At 42.2% G+C, this 21,534-nt stretch overlaps 1 protein-coding gene across 5 annotated transcripts in view; it reads left to right on the top strand.

Annotated features, from left to right (window-relative positions):
* SEMA5B (semaphorin 5B) overlaps positions 1 to 21,534 on the top strand; it is a 281,859-nt gene that overhangs the window by 62,554 nt on the left and 197,771 nt on the right. For 4 of the 5 annotated variants that reach the window (XM_030018532.2, XM_030018530.2, XM_030018528.2 and 1 more), the window contains exon 2: positions 16,610 to 16,833. The exons of the other annotated variant lie outside the window; for it this stretch is intronic. The gene's annotated coding sequence lies outside the window, so the exon portion shown is untranslated. The remainder of the gene's footprint in view (positions 1 to 16,609; positions 16,834 to 21,534) is intronic. 5 annotated transcript variants of the gene reach the window in all.

Raw genomic sequence — 21,534 nt, 5'->3', positions numbered from 1 at the left:
AATGTGCCCATTTTAGCATATAAGACCTCATGCCTTATTAATTTTGATGAGTATTTGGGGTGCAAAGGCAATCTCATGACTAGATGTTAATTGTTGTATTTATTTGGGAGGGGTAAAACCCAAAGGTCATGATTTTAAACTGGCTAGGTGATGCGTAGCAAACATCTGTATCCCCTTGCTCCTTTTGCAGAGCAATTGGAGACGCGCTGCATCGCTACTGTCAAGGGTTCCTGATGCATAGATAGTCCCATGGAAAGGGACAAAAAGCATTACTGCCACTGGCAAATGAAGATGCTATGGATGAGTGGAGGACAGAGAGCCAAATCAATGCCTCCATGGAGAAGCAGTCACTTTAGTCCCACAGTGGCTGACTGCTGGCTGGACTGTCAGCACAGCGGATGGACAGCATTCAGCTCAGCAAATGTCCAGCTGCTAGTGAGGGTATATGGGGAGAAAGTGAAGGTCTTGGCTGGGAGTGTGGGAGAGAGTTTGTGATGTGGGGATGGCAGGAGATTTGGAAGAGGGATATTGAAAGGCCAGGATGGGATTACAGGGGACATAAGAGAACTGGGATTACAGGGGTGACTAGGTGTGGAGGGACACCTGACCAGGATCCCATGGCAGCATTAGCATTACTGCTTCCAAAACAGCTCGTGTGAAATGCTGGGGTCCAAAATGAGGGGTGGTTAACCTGGGGCTGGAGATGTGGCCCCTGTCTGCCCTGCCCTGTCTGTCAGGGCCCCTGTTTCACAGCTGAATAGGCAGAGGGGCAGATAAGCCTGTGCTGCCTCCAGCTCCTGTGCAAAATCCATCTTTTAGCTCAAACCAGTGAGGATGATGGGCATGAACCAAGCTCTCTGGCTGTTAGCTGTTGTGTTTAAATGCGGGCACATGTTCTACTCTGCCCATTGCTTCAAGCAGTTGTAACCTCTGGCAAATGGTAGAGGCAGACATCTGGGGATGGTGATGCCTTAACTGCTGTAACATGATTACCTAGGGCTCATCTGGGTTTTGAACCTGTAGTATTCACCTTTGCAATCTCCTCTTTCTTACCCTGAGCACTAAAAGCTTTTTTTTTTGGTGTAATGAGAATTTCATGTAATAACATGGCTGCAGGAACTGCAGCTTTATAAAGAAGAGAAAGTTGTGAGATTTTAAGTCACCATGTTCTATTATATTACATAAAAATTAAATAATATTTTTCCCATTTTTCAGAGGCAGAGAGAAGCGCTTTTATTAGCTGAGAAAACACAGATGAAATTCAAGTTTTACATGCAACAGCACAAAAGGTGGGTAGCAAGGTTGGGAGCAGAGCTGACTTCTTCCATGTCTTAACACAGAGAGGGGAAAAAGAGAGCGGCTGAAGATCCTGAGCATGGAATTTTTCCTCTGCTGGACAAAGTATTACATTAAGAACTAGAGTAGTTTATTTTCTGCAGTCATTATACTTGCTTAGAAAAAGAAGACCTTTATATATTTTAGTTTAAAACTAATTGTTCACTTTTAAAACTGCTAAGAATCTGAGGAGTGAATTTAAGAATGAGTTTTTTGAAGAAAACACTGCTGGTCCCAAACTGAACCAAGAATTAGATTAATCACAGTCTTCTGTGCAATAGAAGGCATTTGAGAATCCATCAAGTTCATGGGAAAGTGATCTTGGAAGAGCAACAAATAAATACTGTGACCTTTTGACTCTACTAGCCCTGGAGCTGTGGTAAGTTTGCAGTCAGGCACTTGGTTCCAGACAGGAATTTTCATTGCTGCAGTGAAGTAAATCACCATGAGGAGGAGGCCTCGCTGGCCCTGTCTGCATGGAGATATTTTCAGAGCTCTAATTCCCTGCGGGTGCCCCCTCCATCAGTGACAGCATAAATGGGAGCCGAATGATAGATCTGCTCAGGAAGCCTGAAATACCAGCATCTTAAACGATGTTAGTTAACACAGTACCAGAAATGCCAGTGTTATCACTGTTGTGGTCTGCAGTGGTGGTTCTGGCTGAATCCCAACAGTGTGGGATGAATTTGTCCCTGAGGCAGATTTAGTGACGGGACGAAGGGTGCTGTAGTGCTCTGCAATAGCACCGTCTTGATGTGGCACATGAAGGACATGGGAGGTTCACCATTCCTATCCACATCTCTTCAGCAGTTCAAATAAGCTGAATTAATGATGGGAAGTAAAATAGCTTTTGGAAAAATAATTGTTTTTCATGATTATTAATTTAACGATCCTTAGAAACAAATGCTTTTTAAACCTTATGTTAGGGGAGGGGAGTTCCTCTGCAATTAAGTTGGCTGATTTGGGGTTTTTGGCTTTGCTTTCTGGAGCCTAGGCAGAGCTGTGTCTACCCTGGTTTGGACTCTTATGTCTCATGTTTTAATTACAGTTAAGCTGGAGACATTGAACCAAGTGTCATATTGCCAGACTGGTTTTCAGACCTTGTGAGATCAGGCCTGGAGAGGTTTGATTTGTCTTATAGAGCCTGAAAACTGAAGAAGTGACTAGAGGTTCTTTTTGTTTTGACTTACATATTTTATGGGGATGGAGGCTAATCTTTTATTGTTCAGATTTTCAGTCTTCTCTCTCCAGCTTTAGTTCCAAATAAATTCTGGAAGAAGCCTGGTTTCCTGCAGATTTGTGTCTTGTGGTTGGTTGTGAACCCTGATGAATGTAGCTAGGTCTCACATATAAGGCTATTTCCTATGTGGTTTAGTTTAATAAGGCATGACTTCACATTTCAGCCTTTCTTGAAGCTGCTAGATCTATGTCCTCTCTGGAGCTCATGTTCATGTAGTTTGTAAGAACTTACTTATCCCGGAAACCTCCACTTTTCTCTGGTCTGGATTAAAACTAGTCCCTGAGTTCCCAAATTATTAGGAAGAAGAGACAGTCAGACTGCACATTGGGTCTCATTTCCTTAGGAATCAGGAACGGAACAGCACTGATTTTTGTGTAAGTATAGGAACTAACACTTTAAAGAAATGACTGGCTAGTGCAAGACTTGGGATAAAATCGAGAGTTGAAAATGATGGTTTCTCCTGATCGGTCATCATGCGCAAGAGAATAAAAGGCCTGATTACCACTGAGGCTGCTTGCAGAGACAATACAACCAGCCTGGATGTTGTTTTGTTCTGCTTGATTGCCGCCTTCTCCATGTGAGCTCAGCGTGGCCATGTCCAGGATATCACGTGAGGAGAGTAAGAGGAGTTTGTGCTCTATGCAGTCATTATCAGGTTGTCCATGGAGGATACGGTTAATACAGCTCTTCTCAGCATTGTAGCTCCTGCTGGGGGTTCTTCTGCACCAACAGGCTTCTTGAAGTTGCTCACTGATACAACTGTATGAGCAGGAGTCTATAGGGGATGCCCTGCCTTTGTCTTTGCGTTCTGTGTGGGCTCTGTCCCTACCCTCAGTAAAAGACTAGGCATGTCAAATGTGCTGAGATCCATTAAAATGAGTCCTTTGCCTCTAATCCCAGCAAAATCAGTGCTGCTAAAAGGAGAGTCTTGCAGTCGTCATGCTTAAAAGGCTGTTACGGAGCAGTGCACGGGACTCGGCTATGGAGCAATAGAAACCTCTGGAAGGAAATCATAGGCTTTTCTGTCAGTTGTAGAAACCTCCTCTCCTTCCTCAACATACATGCTCAGTGTGAACCTGTGAAATGCCCAAGAAACAACAGCTATAAACTCACTTCTCTGAAATACTTTCCCTCTTTTCATCCTCTCCCATCTGCTCTTTTCTTGTGTTTCTGTTCCTTTGGTGATGATAAAGACCCCCCACATTCATTCTGTGGGTTCCCTGCCCCTCAGGCAGCCAGTGAAAAGTACAAATGGCATTTGGTGTAAATCAGAGTAAGATTCTGCTGGGGTTTTTTCCCCCCTTTTTATGCTCTAGGCCTTAGTATAATGAAGGAGGAGGCAATGATTCTTATTTAATTTACATTCTTTAAGGCAGATGCCTTTGGCATGTGTGGGACGCGAAAAGACTGGTCACTGTGGCGATGTGTGAATGACTAAGTCTGGATTGAGGGCTGATCTTTCATTTATTTAGTCAAAGACAGGAATGTGCCCCCTGCCTTCCTTCCGCAGATTGCCCTCACCTGCCATACCCTCCCTTGTTGCCTCTTCGTGAGCAGTGATTCATGGGCTCACCAAGAACGTAGCAGCTGCAGAGCATCCTGGTTCCAGAAATGGTGACAACAACTGTGATGCTGCTCCACCACCAGCTGAGAGACGCCCCCATAACTGGCCAGAGCAATCACTCAATGAAAGGAGAGATCTTTTGGCTGAGAGCTGTGCCAGGAACTTTCTTGTACTATACACAGAAAAGCCAAACTAGATGAGCTAGGTTGGCCTGACCTGTCCCTGTGCAAGGGGGAGTAGAGTCTAGTCCCCCACTGCGCCTTATGCAATATTTCCTCTTACTCTGACTCATTTCACCATGACAGAGCAAGGGGAAGCAACAAGTTTGGTTCTGCCCCTTGTTTTCCCTGTAGGGCGGCTGCACCCAGCCTGATGTTTAATGTTTCTTGCAGTGAAGTGGATACAGCTTTTCTGTGGCAGGACTGAAGGAACTGGAACTGCCTGTGCCACTATTTGTTCCCTGGGTCCTGCTCACTGGGAGAGCTGGTGCCAGCCTTTACTCAGAGCAGATGATGTCTTACAATCAAGATGTAAGTAATACACTATTAGGATTTTTTTCCAAGTAAAAAATGGCTCTCCAGTAATGTAAAATTTTTCATCCCTGATCATACTGTAATGGGCCTGTGGTAGTTCTTCTGCTCCCCCAGCATATCATCCTTTCTGATAGACAAAGGTTTGCTGATTCGTTTATTTGCCATTTTTTCTCTCTTTAAAAAACTCCTTAAATTTTCTTCACTGGTAAAACATTTAACTGCCTTAAGACTGCACCATGGGTTTGAGTCTGATTTGTTGAGGCTTTGAGGCCAGACAACTTTATTAACGACAGTGGGTTCCTTTTCAGATAAATCCTCCTTTTCAGAGAACATCTTTCCTAAAGAGTTTCACAGCTGATTATGGACACAAATAACTCATCAGAAAAAGTTAGTGATACTCAGTGCTTGGCAAGCCCTGAGTTATTATCCAGTTAATGCTGCGGCACTGTGCATTTCCAGCTGTGTTGCAGTGGCACGCAGACCTCAGCAGCTGTTGCAGAGCTCATCAAATAGCTGTTGAGCATCATCCCTGATTTGTCATAAACCTAAAGGTTCCTCTGGGGAAAGAATGTTATCGCCTGCCACAGCCTGGCTACACTACAGTGATGCTCCGGCACTGTCGTTATCTTAGGGACGCTGCTTGTTTGAATTCCTCCCCTCTCCCCTTTGCCTTTATTATTTTTCCTTTTTTTGGGAGTGTTGTGCTCAGATTATTCATAGCCGTATGTTTCTAACTGACTTGTCTGGAAATGCAGTTTGGTGTGCACTTCGGGGCTACCTGGCTTCATTTCTTGCTAACCAGCTGAGTTTGCATTTTAAAAAATATTTAGATGCTGAACAATACCAAGAGGCACGGAACAGAGGTGTTTTGTGAAGTGCTTGGGTATGGTGTGCCTATAGAGAGGAATGGAGTTTCAGGTGTAAGCTGTGGGATGGACAAAAGCTATGTTTTATGTAGGATTTTAGTGTTTGCACTTATTCTGAGTAGGAACAAAACCAGAAAACTTCAAAACTGGAAGGGAAATTCTGAGGGGGAAAAAAGCTTTGGGGTTCACAGAAAAGCTTTGTTTTAAGAAATGCTTATCTTCAGATGCATAATACAGAACATGCTGATGCAAAACCTTATTTCGGTATATTTTATGCTTCTCAAAGTTTTCCATGTCTGTTTTCCCATTTTCAGAACTTTTCCAGTTTTCTTCCTTTTTTTCCTTTCAGACACAATTTCAGCAGAACTGATATGGTTTCCCAAATTGTTTTGGCTCAAGGAAAAAAGCTTCCAAAGATTTTCTGACCACTTCAGTCCTGGTGCTGCTGAAAACCCTATTTTGGTATTCATGTGCTTCCTAGATACATGAAAAATCCAGCCCAAGGTCTGGTGCAGAAGTGTTTTGCAAATGCAAGAGATCACAGTTAAGTTTCTGATCCTGGTGGCCCAATCACTTAAACTCTTGATGTTTCACACATTTCTTGATGCCATGTGAACAATAATAAAGTTGTTTTGCTTTTTGATTTCTATGATTGTCTAGGCAGGGTCCACGTTATTGCAGTCCCTAATTCCAGAGTCCAGCTTTTTAATTCAGCCAACACCCCTTCAGGCTTTTAGTTTGGAAACACCATGTTCAAGTCACTGCTAAGTGGCCCTTATGTTTGTATGGAAACATTATCAAAAGAGACATGGAAGTCACTCCTGGCCAAATCCCCATTTGGCTGTCTCCGAGAAACACCTTGGCAACAGTATTTTTCCTTCCCTAATTTCCACTGCAATCCCAAGAGATTTGCAGTGATCAGGTCCAGGGACACCCAAGTACTAGTGACAGGTGAAAGTATTTGTGTGTTTTCACAGAGAATTGCTTCTTTCATGACTGTGCTTCTTGTGAAACTTGCCAAGTCGCCATGATTGGGCTGTGAACATCCCAGTGACAGTGCTCTATAAATATCCTGGATGGATAGAGACAGTGCAAAAAGCAGAGCACTTAAGTGGTAAGGACTTTTCTGTTGGGCCTGCTGGGTTTGTGAAAGTTGTCATTGTGACTGTCACAAACAGGCTGCAAAACATATTTTCAGCTGCTTGAGATAAAATGGACAGAGGTGGAGGCTTTGTGTTGGCTCGAAACGGTGAGATGCTTTTGGGCCAGAAATGTTCTTTCTGCTGCCAGCCCCCAGAAGACTTTTTTGTCCCAAAGGCTCATGTGTAACAGCTTATATATTAGTCCAATAAAAGATACACATGATCTATGTTGTCTCACTATCAGTCCATCACCTAAAATGTTGCTGCAGCTAATGGTGGCTCATATTTGATTTGTATCCAGTGTATTTTAAGGCTGCAAAACCATCCAGCCAGGATAGATGTCTGTCTCAGTGCTGTCCTCTGCCTGTTATTATATATGTTTGTATTAATGATGAGCTATCCTGTAGCGTTAGTTGATTTAAATATTGAAAACAAATGTTCTCCTATTTCTCTGCCTTGGGGCTAGGAGTGATTATTTCAGCCTCTTCAGTGTATATGAATCTGCATCTGTCAGAGGTCTCTACTCTGCAGTGAGCCCAACATATGAACTCAGTTTGCAAATTCATCTGAGAAATGCTAAAATTGGCATCTAGTTCTGCAAGTACCTATACTGATAATGTATCCAATAGTCTAAATACCACATTGCTTTGGAATTGCAGTTTTTTAGACTTAGCTACTTGGGTCAACGTCTTTCTGTCTCTTTGTTGTTTATATCTTGATGTTTCAGTGTCACCAGGATACATTATTATGACCCTCTGATGCAAACAGCCCATTGCTGAGGGTTTTTTTTTTAGTAACTTGGCAATGTTATCTAAAGCAAAGCAGACTCTTGAAATTGGGACATACTGCAATACACAGGGACAATGAAAAGTGTTTGTGGTACAGAGTATTTCTTTCACATTTGAAATCTCCGTTATATCAATCTTAATCAGAAAAGGAGTGGCTGAAGCAAAAAGTAAATTTTTTTCTGTTTAATGTTTCTGATAAAATTAGCATTTGCAAAAAATACACTTAGAAATGGTGTAAGAGTTTCACACAATAACCTTAACAATGTTTATAGTGCTGTTTATAAGTATGTGTTTAGGGAGATATAAAATTGTAGATCATTGACCTGATAAGCCATAACATCATTTTCAGAGCTCTTTAGGTGTGTCGACTGAATGACTGTTTAGAATTGGTGCAGCACATGTAGTAAAAGTTTGCATGAAAATCGTATTGATTTCAGGTGCAGAGGAAGCATTTCAATGCAGAATATGTAGGCTGCTAGATTTATCTGTGTTCTAAGATGGGAGCAGGCAGAATTTGCCCAAGGGACCCCTTGTAGTCCTAATGTGAGACAGCGCAAGGCAGTGGGAGGCATTGTGTACGAGATGTAATGAAAGACTGTGAGCTGCAACTCCTGGGTTCAGCTCCCGGGTCTGTCTCATATACCCCGACGAGGCAGTCTGTGATGGACTCTGTCGAATGCCCTCATTTCTAGCCCTTGACATGAGGGAGAGCTGCTCCCATGACTACAAGCAGAGAGGCAGAAGTAGATGCTACTCTTCATGCCGCTCTTGACATGAGTCTAATGATGAGTCCCCAGCACTTTTTGGCTGCTGCATGCTGGTTTCAGCATTTGGGGGCTGCAGAGCTGGGATGCCATCAGCAGCAGAAGGCTTAGCGCCTCCAGAGCAGTGCATCAGGGGAGAACCTACATCCCTAGTGAGTGGGCTTAGCCCCTCCAGAGCAGTGCGTCAGGGGAGAACCTACATCCCTAGTGAATGGGCAGTGGAGAAGGCAGAAGGAAAACAAGAAAGCTAGGGACACATTGCTATGAGTTGCAGAAAAATAACAGGAATTTTGCAAAACTGATACTCAATGATGTGGTGATGTGCCATTCACGATGAAGTGGCTCAATGTAGCCAGATAATTTTGAACATTTTGTTTCTTCAAGCCAATGTCAAGATCTTTTGGTATCCTGCAGTCTGGAGCTCATTAAGTGCATGACGCACGGAAAACTGTGTTTGCCTCTTAATAGTGTAATACGGGGGAAAACAAGCTCTTAACCCCATTTTCTGTTGGACACCTTCTGCATTCCAAATTCAAGCAACTTTATATATGTGCACTTGAACATTTGTACGTATGTCTCGCTGTGTCTGAGTGTGGATTTGAAAGTCACGCTCTGTGCAAAAATCTCCCCTAGTCACCAATCCTTGGTTGAAGGCAGAAGAACAAAATATATAAAGCGCAGTGCTCCATCCACCCGTCATGGCCTGAGAGATGGAAATGCCCCCTTACTGCCAATGTTACAAACGGGTATTTCTCCAGAGGGAGATATTGAAGGATGCAGTGCATTTAGGAGTTTGTTGTTGTCTGCCTCAAAGTGAGGAGAGAATCAATAATTTGTTAGGCTGTGAGCTGACGGCTTGTCTGAGTGCCAGCTCCGGTGCCCTCCAGGATAAGCTGCCAAAGTGACTGAGGGAGCAAAGCGGGATGTAAATTCCACAAGTCATTTTCCTGAAGCTCTTATGTGGGAAACCTTTAGAAGCCTCTCAGTAAGGACAAAATCCTTCCAGGCTTAATTCTTGTTTGAGCAAAATTCCTTCTGAGGTCAGTAGACCTAATCCTGAAGTCTTATCACTTGTTTACCTTGATGGGATTTGAGTGTGTGTGTGGGGGGAACAGAGCGAGGCAGGGTCTCTGCATAGGGTGTGCTGGAAATGCTTTCCTGGTAGGCTGGAAGAAGCCTGCCAGGCTTAGGCTCTGCAGAAATGGGCGTATATGTGAAAGGAAGGCTTGCTTCAGTAAAAACAAACTTTGCTTCCCACTTTCTCAGCAGTGGTAGAAAGAGCAGGTGAGGATTCCTCTTTTCTGTGGAGGCTCTTTGGTGCCTGGGGGTGGCACAGCCCCATCTCTCAGGGATGGTACAGCTCACACTTCCACGTGTGTGCTTCATTCAGAGGTGGTTTGCATCTCAGACCTTCCTTCTTTCACATCCTGCAGGAAAAAAAGACCCCCAGGCTGGCAACCCCCTCTTGTTTTTTTAATTGCAACACAGTCCATCAAAGTGATAAGTAGCATGAAATGTAGAAGCAGATGAGAGCTGGAACATTGGTTTCTGTTGTCCTCAAGCTGAGAAACAAGCTCTGAGTTTGCCATGTGGCTCTGGGGAAAGAACCTTGCAGGGGGCTTTGGAGCAAGTCCTGGCTCTGCTTGCCCCACACGTTGTCATGGTGAAACCCCATAAAGGCCCCTCATCCCTGCTTTGCAAATTATGGCATGCCAACAGTGCCCTCAGCAGATTTCTCCTGCCTGTCTTTTCCCCCCTGCCCCTCTTTCTCCCTGCAAGTAGAAATGTATCTCCTTTATAACAGACTCAGCGTTTATTAGCCAAAGATCATGCCTCTTTATTAACCTTCCAATAAGGCTACATCAGCTGAGTGAAACACCATTCAGCAGGCCATATGGTATCATAAAAGTCACTGCTGGTGTCACACAGCTGTGTACAATGCAGGAAATGGAGTTCCTGCTTTTTGCTTTGGTTTGAGGCTTTTTGCTTTTTAGTAAAGAGATGGAAATCATTGTTTTCTTCTCTTCTGCTTTCTGGTGAGTGACTTATAAACGGCCTGTGTAAAATTTGCTCTAGAAAATATATTCAGAAAAATATATAGGCTGTTGCATTGTTTTTATGAATCCCAGGTCATGATTCAGGGGAGATTCCATGGTAAAGTTTCATTAAAAGTAAAGGAGGAACACTAAAAGCTCTGCTGCTGATCCAGGGAAAGTAAAACTTCGTCGAGCCAAGTAACACTGGACCATCTTGTACTTTATTCCCTGCTGTTTATCTAAAGCACATTTCTTACATTCAACAGATTTCTACTTCTGGCAGTTTATATCTCCATGAGTTTAAGAGCCTTTGACTAATTAAGAGCAGGGAGATTTTAAGCATGCTGCCACAGCCCCACCGAAGGAATAATTTCCAAGTGTTTTGCTCTCTGGGGGCATATGAGGCCAAAATTATAAATAAATAAGTGTCTGTGTACATATACATACGTATATTTAGGTGTTTAGATTATATTTATATCCTTATACATATTTGTTTAAAAAAAAGCCTTAGAAATGAGTACCTTCAGAGGGCAGAATGTATGTACTGTAATGCAGTCTTCTAGGTAGGTCTCCAGTTGTGTTACAAGCTATTTGCAAATTAATCATGGAAGAAATTTAAGAGGTTTGATCCTATGGGTGAAGAAGCATGTGTTTGTGTGAGTGCATGTGCACGCATGCAGAAAGCGACTGTGAGGTATGCCTGTGCTTAAACTGATCAGACGAGTTTTATTACTTCTGTCCATCGATGCTGCTTTGAAATATGGCAGGCTGATCCTATTAAGGTAGCTCAGAAATGTCTTTCCAAAATGGCTTTTGGGCCGTGGTTCCCACACTCATTTACTTCCTTGATTCACTTCAAAATCTGCTCCCCTCAGCATTTGCTGCATTTGTTCACACAGATGCATTGAAAAATGGATTGTTACCCAGCGGTTTTCTGTAACAAAAGGTGGGTTTTGGTCCAGATCCAGAGAAAGACGTACAGGAAAAGATCGCAACCGAGGAAACTACTGTGTCAAATTGCACATGAACAGCGAGAAGGTAGCATGCATATGAAAGAATACAACTGAGTTAAAAAAATATACAAATGAAGGGAGAGGTAATTCAATTGAAACTCACAACTGCATTAACCTCACTGGTGTTGGACAGTGCCTGACTCCACAATAAATCCTGTACACCAAAGTTCAAGATTCAGATTCAGGAAAACATATGACTTCTTAACTTCTTCCCTGTTTGGCAGCATGATCCAGTGCCTCTCACATCACTGTGAACCTGGTTGTCAACTCTCACGAGGCTTGGGGCAGCACTGAGACCCTACGGATTTTTAATTCCATGTACAGATGTTTGCGGAGCCACAAGGGACGAGGCTGGTCTGAACCAGAGCCTGCGGCAAATGTATCCTGAGTGTGAGTGAGGATGCAAAATGAAAGCAGTTAGGGAAAGAAAGATTTGTTGATGGAAATTAACAAAACACCTCTCATTTTAGTGCGTTGTGTTTGAGAAGAACAAAATCACTCATAAGGCCTGAAGGTTGAAAAACAGCTTTGTCAGGATAAGAGAATTTACAAATGCGTTATTATGCTGTTGCTAAGATCACACCTGTAGTATCATGCACCAAGATCATGCACCAAGTTCATGCTCTTAACTTCAGAAACCAGTCTCCAAAGGGAGACCACAACATTCAAGGAGATACAAAAGTGGGAAAGAATTTAGCCAATTTCATCTAAAGAAATGTTTAATGGCAGGGTGATCATCTTAAGGGTCATTTAATACTGGGAAAAGGAAATGACACATAACACAAGTAGTAACACAAAGAACAATGAATTCAATTTAATAAAGGGCAAATTCAAATTGGAAATGAGGCTAAACTTTTAGATGGTTAAGGGCAGGCAGAAAGGGAAATCGTTTGCTTAATGAGGTAGTTATGACAAACTAGATAGAAATATTCTGGTTTCTGATTTCAGCAAGTGTGGAGTTGAATCTTTCCTGCCCGATACAGTGAGTTCAACCGGGGAGCCCAGCAGTGTTTTGTCAGCCTTGTGCATCATGACCATTAGCTGCATTAATAATCCATATTTGAATAAAGGCACTACAGTAGCATTGGTACATGTTGAGAGTCCTTCTTTTGTCTCTAACAGTGAAGAAAGAAATCAGATTTTTTGTGGCTTCACAATATGAACGAAAAAGTTAAGTGTGCTGTGGTTGTACAAGCTGAGGTTTATAGACCACATGGAGATTTACAGCCCTACAGCATTTGTGTCTGGTCAGAATCGTGTTAGAGAAGGGCTGCTGGGCATTTTTCTTAGGGTTGCATGGGACTTGGGTGATTCACTCTGCACTGTGTTGCAGAGACAACTGGACACCCCAGAAGTACCTGTTCAAAATCCTACTCTTGTATTCCACTTCCACTGTTTCTGTGAAGCAGAGCTGACCTGATGGCTGTTAGTAATGCAACGGTTGATCTTAATTAACCACCTACAGGTCTCGCTGCTCCAAAAGGGCTCTTAGTCTCCTGCCTGCTACAGCACTTTTTAGGAGTATGTCTGAAAACAGCCTCATATCTGTGTTGCCAAGAAGGCTTTATGAAAAAAAGACTACGAATGCATACTGCTAGGACCTCACATCTGAGTAAAAGTGGACCAAATGTATTTCTAGTGTAAACTTACTGGAATTAGTGAACAATGCAAGAACTGATACTGATATTTAAGTCAGTGATTCTAATATGATGAAGACAAATGATTAACAAAAATGTTTATCTCTTTGTGGCACAGATATACAGTTGATACTTCTTGCTTTCTTTTAAATATATTGATGGGCCTATTGTTGAAAGTAGCTAATTAATGAGGTTTCATAGGGATCCCAGTTAACAGGTAATGATCACCAACTGGTGGGTTTTGCAATGTCTGAAAATGAAATGATAGCATTCGGTGCATGGAAATGGCTCATATTGTCCAACACAGCTGATGATTACTGTATTTAAGTAACAAGAGGTCTCATAAGGATTTGACCTGCACAAAAATTAATGCAATTTTTCCAGGACCTTGATAATGATCAGGAAGTGAATGTAAAACTGTGATCTCATGTCATTTTGAAAGTTAATGGAATAATCTGATGGGCAGAGCTTGCTAGGGATCTAACTGTACACTGAAAAATAAAAAAAATCTTAAGGCATTGGTCTCTGCCAGCAGCAATGGAAATGGAGAAAGCAGTAGATTTTATTCCACAATTTATCTGAGATGAAAATGGGTGGTGTCCCGAAGAGACATAAAGCAGTGTTGCTTTTTGTGAGGAAAATAGGTCAGCCTAAATACTAACATTGGTTGTTAACATCCTACTATAGATGTGTATGTTGGAGAGCTGGTTGGAAAATTAATTTATTCCTGTAAAACCATTGCTTTTATAGAAATCTTTCTTTAAGCTTTGAGATTTTCATTGGAAAAATTGAAAATTAACAGTTTCTGGCTACCAGAAAGTTTCAGATGGAAACCTGGTTTCTGGTCAAGTTTTTTTCCCCAGTGCAAACACATAAACGCTTGCAGAAATAGCCGTCTTCACTGGTGTAGATGTTATTTCCTCTACAGCAGAAATGAATCAATTTTTTCAATTTATTCTGTTTTGTCTCTTGATTCTATACATCCCTTACTGGATATACCGTCCACCTTAGCTGCTAGCTCCTTATGCCAGTTGTGAGTTTCTAAGTCTTGGTTTCTAAGTTTCTATTCCAGTCATAAGTTTGTAAGGTGCTCAGAGGGCTTGTCATCCCAGTTGCTCTCAGATCTCTACTTTTTGCAGATGAACTGAAAATTAGTAATAAAGTGTTTGTGATGTTCAGTGAAAGCAATGGCAGCAGTTGCCCTGGCAGTAAATGTCAAAGAAAGAAGCTGTAAAGGCTGAAGAAAGTAGATGCAAATTATCAAGAGTAAATGCAAGACTTTTTTTTGAAATAACTCAATCTTTTTGGCTGGGGTCAGAGGACAACAATCACAGATTTAATCCATCCCTCATATGAGTCGTTGAAGTTGTTGAATAATAACCCATAAAATTGATACTAGTAGAGTTGTTCCAGGACCCTAGGAAAGGTAATGCTCCCTGGGTGTTTCGTGGGAATAGTTTTTGGACCTATGTAGCACATTAACAGTGTTCATCAGCTAATATGTAGCACTTACTGGACTCAGCTGTGTAACTGGGGAAGTTGAATTGTCGGCAGGAGGCCAGAGAAAATGATCTGTTGGTTCCTTCTTGCCTTCACTTGTCTGAATAATGATCCTCGATGCCCCTATAAATGCCCACAGGCATGTATGTGTTTGCACTGAGCAAAGTATGGAGCTGCAGAAAGCTGTGTGATTAGCATGAAAACATGCCTTCATGCAGGCAGTCCTCTGTGTTCTTAAAAGGTGAAAGCATGGATGTTTCAGAATTTGTTGGGATATTTTATATAGCTTAGGCAGACTGGTGTCATGTATTATTAGCAAACAGAGCTGGCTGGGAATGTGCTAGTCGTTGCAGGTCACTATTTAAGATACAGATATATACATCTCTCTGAATAGCCAGTAACTTTGTGGCTTAGTCTTTTGGCTGAGAAGTGAAAGACAAGTGTTAGAGGGTCTAGTTAAATTAGGCAGCACAGAGGTTTAAACTTCAGTCTTTTGGCATTGAGTTGTTCCTTGGGGTGCAGATGCCAGTTGTACTTTCCCTAGAATGTCTCATTTTTATCCCCATGTAAAATGGGAGAAGCTTTGTGGGATGAGAAAACTCTTCCTGTGTTCTTAAAGTAAGGACTTATTTCCAATATCTTCCTTCCTTTAAGTAGGTGTTGGTGGCCTTTTTTTGGTTAGATACCACAGACTAATTCCCATCTGCTCTGGGTCTGTAGTTGAACAGAGTAGTTTATCACCAAGAGTAAATAACTTTATAACTGCTTCTCTTCATTTTATCTCGGCTTGTCAGTGTCTGGCAGATTCTCCATCTTTTACGCCATTCCTCTTCAGCTCACTAACAGAGTCATCATTAGCTCTGCATATAGGGCAGACTTGGGGATTTCATCACTTCTCTGAAGTTTGGTTCACTCTTTCTTGGGTTTTCTTTGAACTTTATTTTCTTTATAGGTGAAAAAGTCTGGGTTCTGCTCTGAATCTGGTCTTCACTTTGTATGGTCTTAACACTTGTAATTACTAGTGGACTGGACTGACCTGAAGTGGTGCTGTAGCTGTTTGGAAAAGCATTTATGATGTTGGCATGTATCTCTCATTTTGTTAAGTTTACTTGTACTGTTTAGAACAATCTGAGGAGATTTATATTTGCTTGTTTTGTAATACAGCCACAAAGAATTAAGTAAAGGCTTTATAAGTAATATCTCTTTTCCTCTAGCCAAAGAAACACTGTCATGTTTTCATATATCAGTTTATTTAGGGTCAAAGTTTGGCTTCTCTCTGCATTTGATAGGCATATATAAGTGCTGCATCTGAGTAGTTCACAGAGGAATTTGGCACTTTGATTTTTAAATGCAGTGCCAAACATGTGGAGACAACAGTGTAGCCTGATTAGAATGCAACGATGGGAGGTATATTTTCATCAAAAATTACTACGAGAAGAGACGACAACTTAGGAAACCAATTGCAATTAAAATTGTAACTGAGTTGTTGATACTGCAGATGGATAACTGCTAGCTTTAGATATTTGCTAGCTAGGCAGAAACTCAGAAAATAAGTGTTTTCTGAGAACACAGATATGGAGGAAAGATGGCTTATGTTTAAGACTCTACACTGGGACTCAGAAAATTGACTTCAGTTCCATTCCTGGCTGCCTCACAGGATGCCTCTGTAGTCTTGGGGATGATTACAAACTTTTTACCATATGTTTATGCTGCTTCTAGTGATCTGGAGCCCTTATTTTAGTTGGGCTTCATGAAATTCTAACCTACTGAATATTTACTCATTAGTCTCTACCAGGAAGTAAACAAATGGTCTTTGGAAAAATTAAACTGAGTCACGTTTACACTGACTAGGGATTCTGTGACTTGGTCAGTGATGGATGAAAAGTAGGGCCTTTGGAGGTGATGACTATATCAGACCCGATGCTCAGACCAGGCATGGGATCATTTAAATTGTTTCAAAAAATGTTGTGAGGAAGGAGAAGAGAGAAGGGGAGGTGTTGCTTACCATGAACGCTATGAGCTATTTTCCCAAGATCTTAGTCACATAACTCAGGAAAGAGGAAGGACCTGACAGAAGTAGAGAGAGCCTTCCTCAAAGAGGACTTTATAACATCATCATTGTATCAGCCAACTGCAGGCACTCTTCTTCCTTAATCAAGGAAAAAAATGCCTTTTTTTTTTTTTTTTTTAGATAAATCATCCACAAACAAGCTTATGAGAAAAATAGAAGGAAGAAGGCCAAAGAGGCATGCCAGAGAAGGAAGTTTGCAGAGTGCAAGGGGTTCAGAGAAGACTGCAGTGGGACTGCCTCTGAGAGGGAGCGTTTACATCACTAATTCTTGACGGGTTTACCTTCTGGGACTCTGACCTTAGACTGCTGCCGGGGCATTTGTCTTGGACTTGGCCTCTGGACTGGTGAGTTAGTGATGGAATGACACATGACACATGTCTCTGTTGTGCTGAAACATGATGTTTTCAGATTGCTCAGCGTGAGGGGTTTTGGTCTCTGATCATTCTGTTTCTCCTGCTCCAGTGGTGAGAGGATGTGTCAAGTAGTTAAAGCTCAAATCTCGGAGCTGGAAGACTTGGCCTCTGTTTCTGAGGCTGCCACAGCCTATTTGTGATCCTGGACAAGGCAAAGAAAGACGGATGTTAGATGTAGGTTTTCCAAATGGCTCAGGGCTCTCTTAACTCTGCTGTCATGGGACTCAATGGGACTTTCTCCCTTGACTTTGTTGGGAACAAGGACCTTATATTTCAGACTGTGCATAAAGTAGGTTTCTGTAATCATTTGGATACAAAAAATGTGTGCCTGCTGCAGTGCAGGAAACTGATGCAACTTTTGCAGATGCTGTTTAGTGGGCGGGGGAAGCACAGTTTGAATAAAAAGGTAGGTCACATTCAGGCCCTAGTTATACCAGTTCAAATCCAAAATAATGTTGTTGGTGTGTTTAGCCAGAGGTCATTGTTACAGAAATACCTACTACTTCACAATCAGTCAGTATAGGTAGGTGTGATGCAGTGTGGGCAGGGGAACAGTGAATGGAAATTGGTTAGTTTAGTCCTAGAATATATCCCAGACTAAGTAAACAGCATTGCAAGGGGTTAGCTTTGTAATACTGCTATTCTATGGTAGCATAACAAGAAGATACTATTTACAGCTTGTGCCCAGTTTGTGCTGTCTGAAACTAGGAAAACTTTCCACTTTGGAAAGGTTGGAGCTTCTGTTTGGAAAATAGAAAGGCATTTTTAAGTTCCATGTAGAAAATTAATTTTTTATTTTGACAGAAATATACAATGTTTCTCTCTGATTTTGTAGAACGATGGACCCAACACAGAGTCTTCCAGAATAACCAATCTGGTCCCATCCTGTTGATTCATTTCACTTTGGACTGTCTGGCAAAGAGATATGGGTCCACACGAAGTTGTTCTAGGGGAAGCGGCAGTATTGGTCCTGCAGGCAGCTCCCAGCCTGGGAGTCCTCTGAAAAAGAGGTGGTGTGAAGGAGGCTGCAGGAACTGATCAGGTGGTGCAATTTGCAGAGACCAGTCTACAGAAAGCTCTTCAGTAAGCCCCAGAAATCCCAGACACACTGTTCATTTGCAGATTGGTATGCTGAGCACAGATTTGGTCGTCTGACAAGGGAGGACAAGACCATATGGCCTAATCCTGCTGCTGGAAAAAAATACACAGCCAGAGGGACCGAGTGCCACTGTCCCCAGAGAAAAAGGAATAGTTGTGTGCTCCTTATGCTATGGAGACTTGCTCAAGCAAGTCCCTCCTGTACCGTGGGCAGTCTAGAGGCAGAGGAATGTTATCTTATGAGAGCTATTTAACTGCTTATTGGGGATCCTAGAAGCCCTGTGAGTTTGATCTTAACATTTGCTTGGACTTCCAGTACTTTGGTTTGTGGCATGGTGCTGCAAGCTTGGGGTTGCTGGCCTGGAGCCATCACTGCTGTAAAAGCACAGACCCTGTTAGCTGTTTCTCTGGTGTCCTGCAGAGTGAGCTGGTGGGGAGCCGCACAGGGTGCCAATAGAGACCAACAAGACAAGCTTGGTCCCCTCACACCTCTTGCTTGATAGACCTGCCAAACCCAAAAGACTGGATGTGTCAATGTTGACAAATCAAGCTTTACTGTCAGGAGAGAGTCATGTTGGAAATTTCCTGGGCAGATCTACTTACTGCATCCTGGGTCTGGTTTAGAAACAATACAAAGAGTTTTGCTCAATGGGTTTTACTTCTCTGATCTTCATTGCCCAGAATGGTGCACAGCAGCTGTACTCTTTGGAGGGGGAATAGCATTTTCTTTGACTAAAGATGTTTGCAGTTATTTCCCATCTCCCCTTGAACTCCTTTCATATTTATATTCCTATTTTCAATGCTAATGTGAATTGTGACTAAATGCAAAAAAGATCCTCTGTCCCTTAAAACTTCTCTTGTAATAGCCAAAGACAAAAAAAAGTAATGAACTAAAGCTCCCTCTGAGTCTTTGACCCATCCAATCACCTAAATTGATCAGTGTTAAAGAAAAGTGTGTGGCTTGGTGTGACCACGCAGGGCGCTCTGACTGGCTCCATGACTTACATTGCTTTGGCTGGGTATCACAGTGTGCATATGGTGCAGGATTATGCTCTGTCCTCAGGTGCCTGCCACACTTACACTCTGTAATCAGACTGAATTTGGGATGAATGTTGACTACAGCAGAAAACTATTTCCAAGCAGCTGTAGGTTTAATTTAGGCCTTTTAGGATCAAATTTTCATCTCCATATAAATCCACTGGAGGACAAAGTTTATTTAGATGCACACCTGTTGAAAGTAGAATCTAGACTTAAATGTTGTCTTCAAGCAGTATCCCGGGCCCTGCCTCTGTGACCTTCCATGTATATATCCATGCTTTTGGTGACAGCCTTAAATTAACAGTCATGGCTGTATGTGGACTAGGCAGGAATGAAAATAGTGCCTAACTCCATGTTGTTCTCAGTAGAAACATTGCAAGCAATGGGGACTAGTGTTTGGGAGGCACCGGCCCATAAGTTGGGGTTCCTCCCTTTCCCCAGCTGTGCCACTGGCTTGCCATAAAATCCTTTGCAAATCACTCACCTTCTCTGGAGGTTCAGTTTTGCTTTTGTAAAGCGGGAACAATGATTCCTTTCAGCTGTGCTTCCACAGCAGTGATTGAGCAGGGCTAACAAGCAGTAATGCAGTCTTCAGGGAGTAGCAGCGCTGAAGCTACTCTAGCGAGTGTTTTGTACTAGCAGAAGAATGGATCCTTAAAATATTTAATCAACAATCTCTGGCTATATATACCCCCACTTCTGCATTAAATACTCTTAGTGATTTAGGGCTTTATTATGTCTTTTCCTCTTTTGTTTATCTCATGTTCTCATCAACAGGAGCTTCACTTTAGACCATGATAAAGCTTTTTAACTGTACTTTTACTGGCTATAGTTGATAGGAAATCTTCTGCTTACTTTTTTTTTTATAATAGTGACCCCATTCTCACTTTCTGAACTATCTTGACTTTTTTTAAAAGGAAGCAATAATGAATTTCCATATGGGCTATACCTTGTAAAAAGATTATCTCCATTTATTCTTTTTATAAAGTTTTCAGAAGGGAAGGCACTGTCCCAATGCACAGAAGCAATTTTTCTTTTCAATGGATCCTGTGACTCAAATCTAAACCTTTGCTCTCAGAGGAACACTTTTCAAATGTTTACTCACTGCTTGATTCCTGATAGGCAGTCTGGAAAAAAAACAGATGAGGTGTTACTCCTGAAAGTTATACTGCTTTATATTGTTTGAAAGGCAGAGATTGAACTGATTTGTCTAGCAGCTTGCCTTTTCTCAACTGGAGGAAAGAGTTCCTTTGTAGCTCAGGCTTTTATCAACAGTCCAGTTAAAGTGTTTTATATATATACATAAAAAATCATACAACATTTATATAAAGCCTTTCATCTTGATGGCTCCAAAGTAGTTGACAAATTTGTCAAGTAATTTGTCAACTATCTTCCTCGGAAGTTATCTCTTACTCCAGCACAAAAATGGAGGTATTTCTATGCTGGGTGAAATTATTCGTGCTACTAATAGCTTTTTAAAGTAACCATCAGACTTGGAATGCATGTGTTACAAAATTTTAATCTAAGAATTTTAGAAACTTTTTCCTGGTTATCTAAGGGGATTTAATTAAACATGAAGCCACCTTCTTGTTCTAGTGAGGCCAGGGAGAAACTGGTGCATGAGGTGTGCTGAGCAGGAGATGATTAGCACTGCGTGTGTGCTGTGGGTAACTGGGGAAAAAAAAAAAATAATACAACACTGAAGACAAAACCAGGGTCTTAGAAAGATCCCCTTCTGACAGTCGCTTGGTGACAAATTCCTGTTTTGCAGCACAGCTGGAACAGATTGTTGTGCGTGGGCAAAAACTGCATGAACTGATGGGGATGCCTGCTCCTCTCTGGTATCCCTGTACCCATCCCAGGCTTCGAGAGGAGCCTCTGTGCCAAGAGCGGGTTGTCTTCCCGGGGCTGGTGATGTTCCTCACAGCAATTTGCCCTTTATCGCACTGGTGACACCGGGAGCTTCCGTGGGCAGTATTTCCATATAAGCCTTATGTATGAGCAGTGTTTGCCTCTTCTGGAAGGGCTCTGCATACACATCCCACATACATGCACACTCTGCATCTGTAAGCCTTCGTCAGAGGATCCTCTTGGCTGTTGAACCTTTCCCTTGTGCAAGTCGTTGGCTACCTCGTGAGCAAACATGTTGCAAGGTGACTAAGGGTTTCATGATGGGATCCGTAGCATGAGTGTATTAATGGCGTCAAGTGCTGTTTATTGGCTCCAGTGTATTTCACTGCGCCCTTGGCGCATTCGTGCTTCCTGTATGAAACTTGGCTGAAGGAGTCAGAACTGCAAGACATCATCCCAAATTCCAGCTGGGATGCATAACTTGGCTACATGACACTCTCCCCTCTTTGCCCCCCTTAGCCACTTCCCATGTTAAATAGTTTCTCAGGACTCAAAGGGGAAGGGGGAGATAATCTCCAGGCCAATGATTCTGATAAGGAGAAAATTGCATAAATAAATTAGCCATGATGAATAGTAAGAAATTGT

This window comes from Aquila chrysaetos, chromosome 6 (genome assembly GCF_900496995.4).
Source record: "Aquila chrysaetos chrysaetos chromosome 6, bAquChr1.4, whole genome shotgun sequence".
NCBI classification, from domain to species: Eukaryota; Metazoa; Chordata; class Aves; order Accipitriformes; family Accipitridae; genus Aquila; species Aquila chrysaetos.
This window is presented reverse-complemented; position numbering and strand designations above follow the sequence as displayed.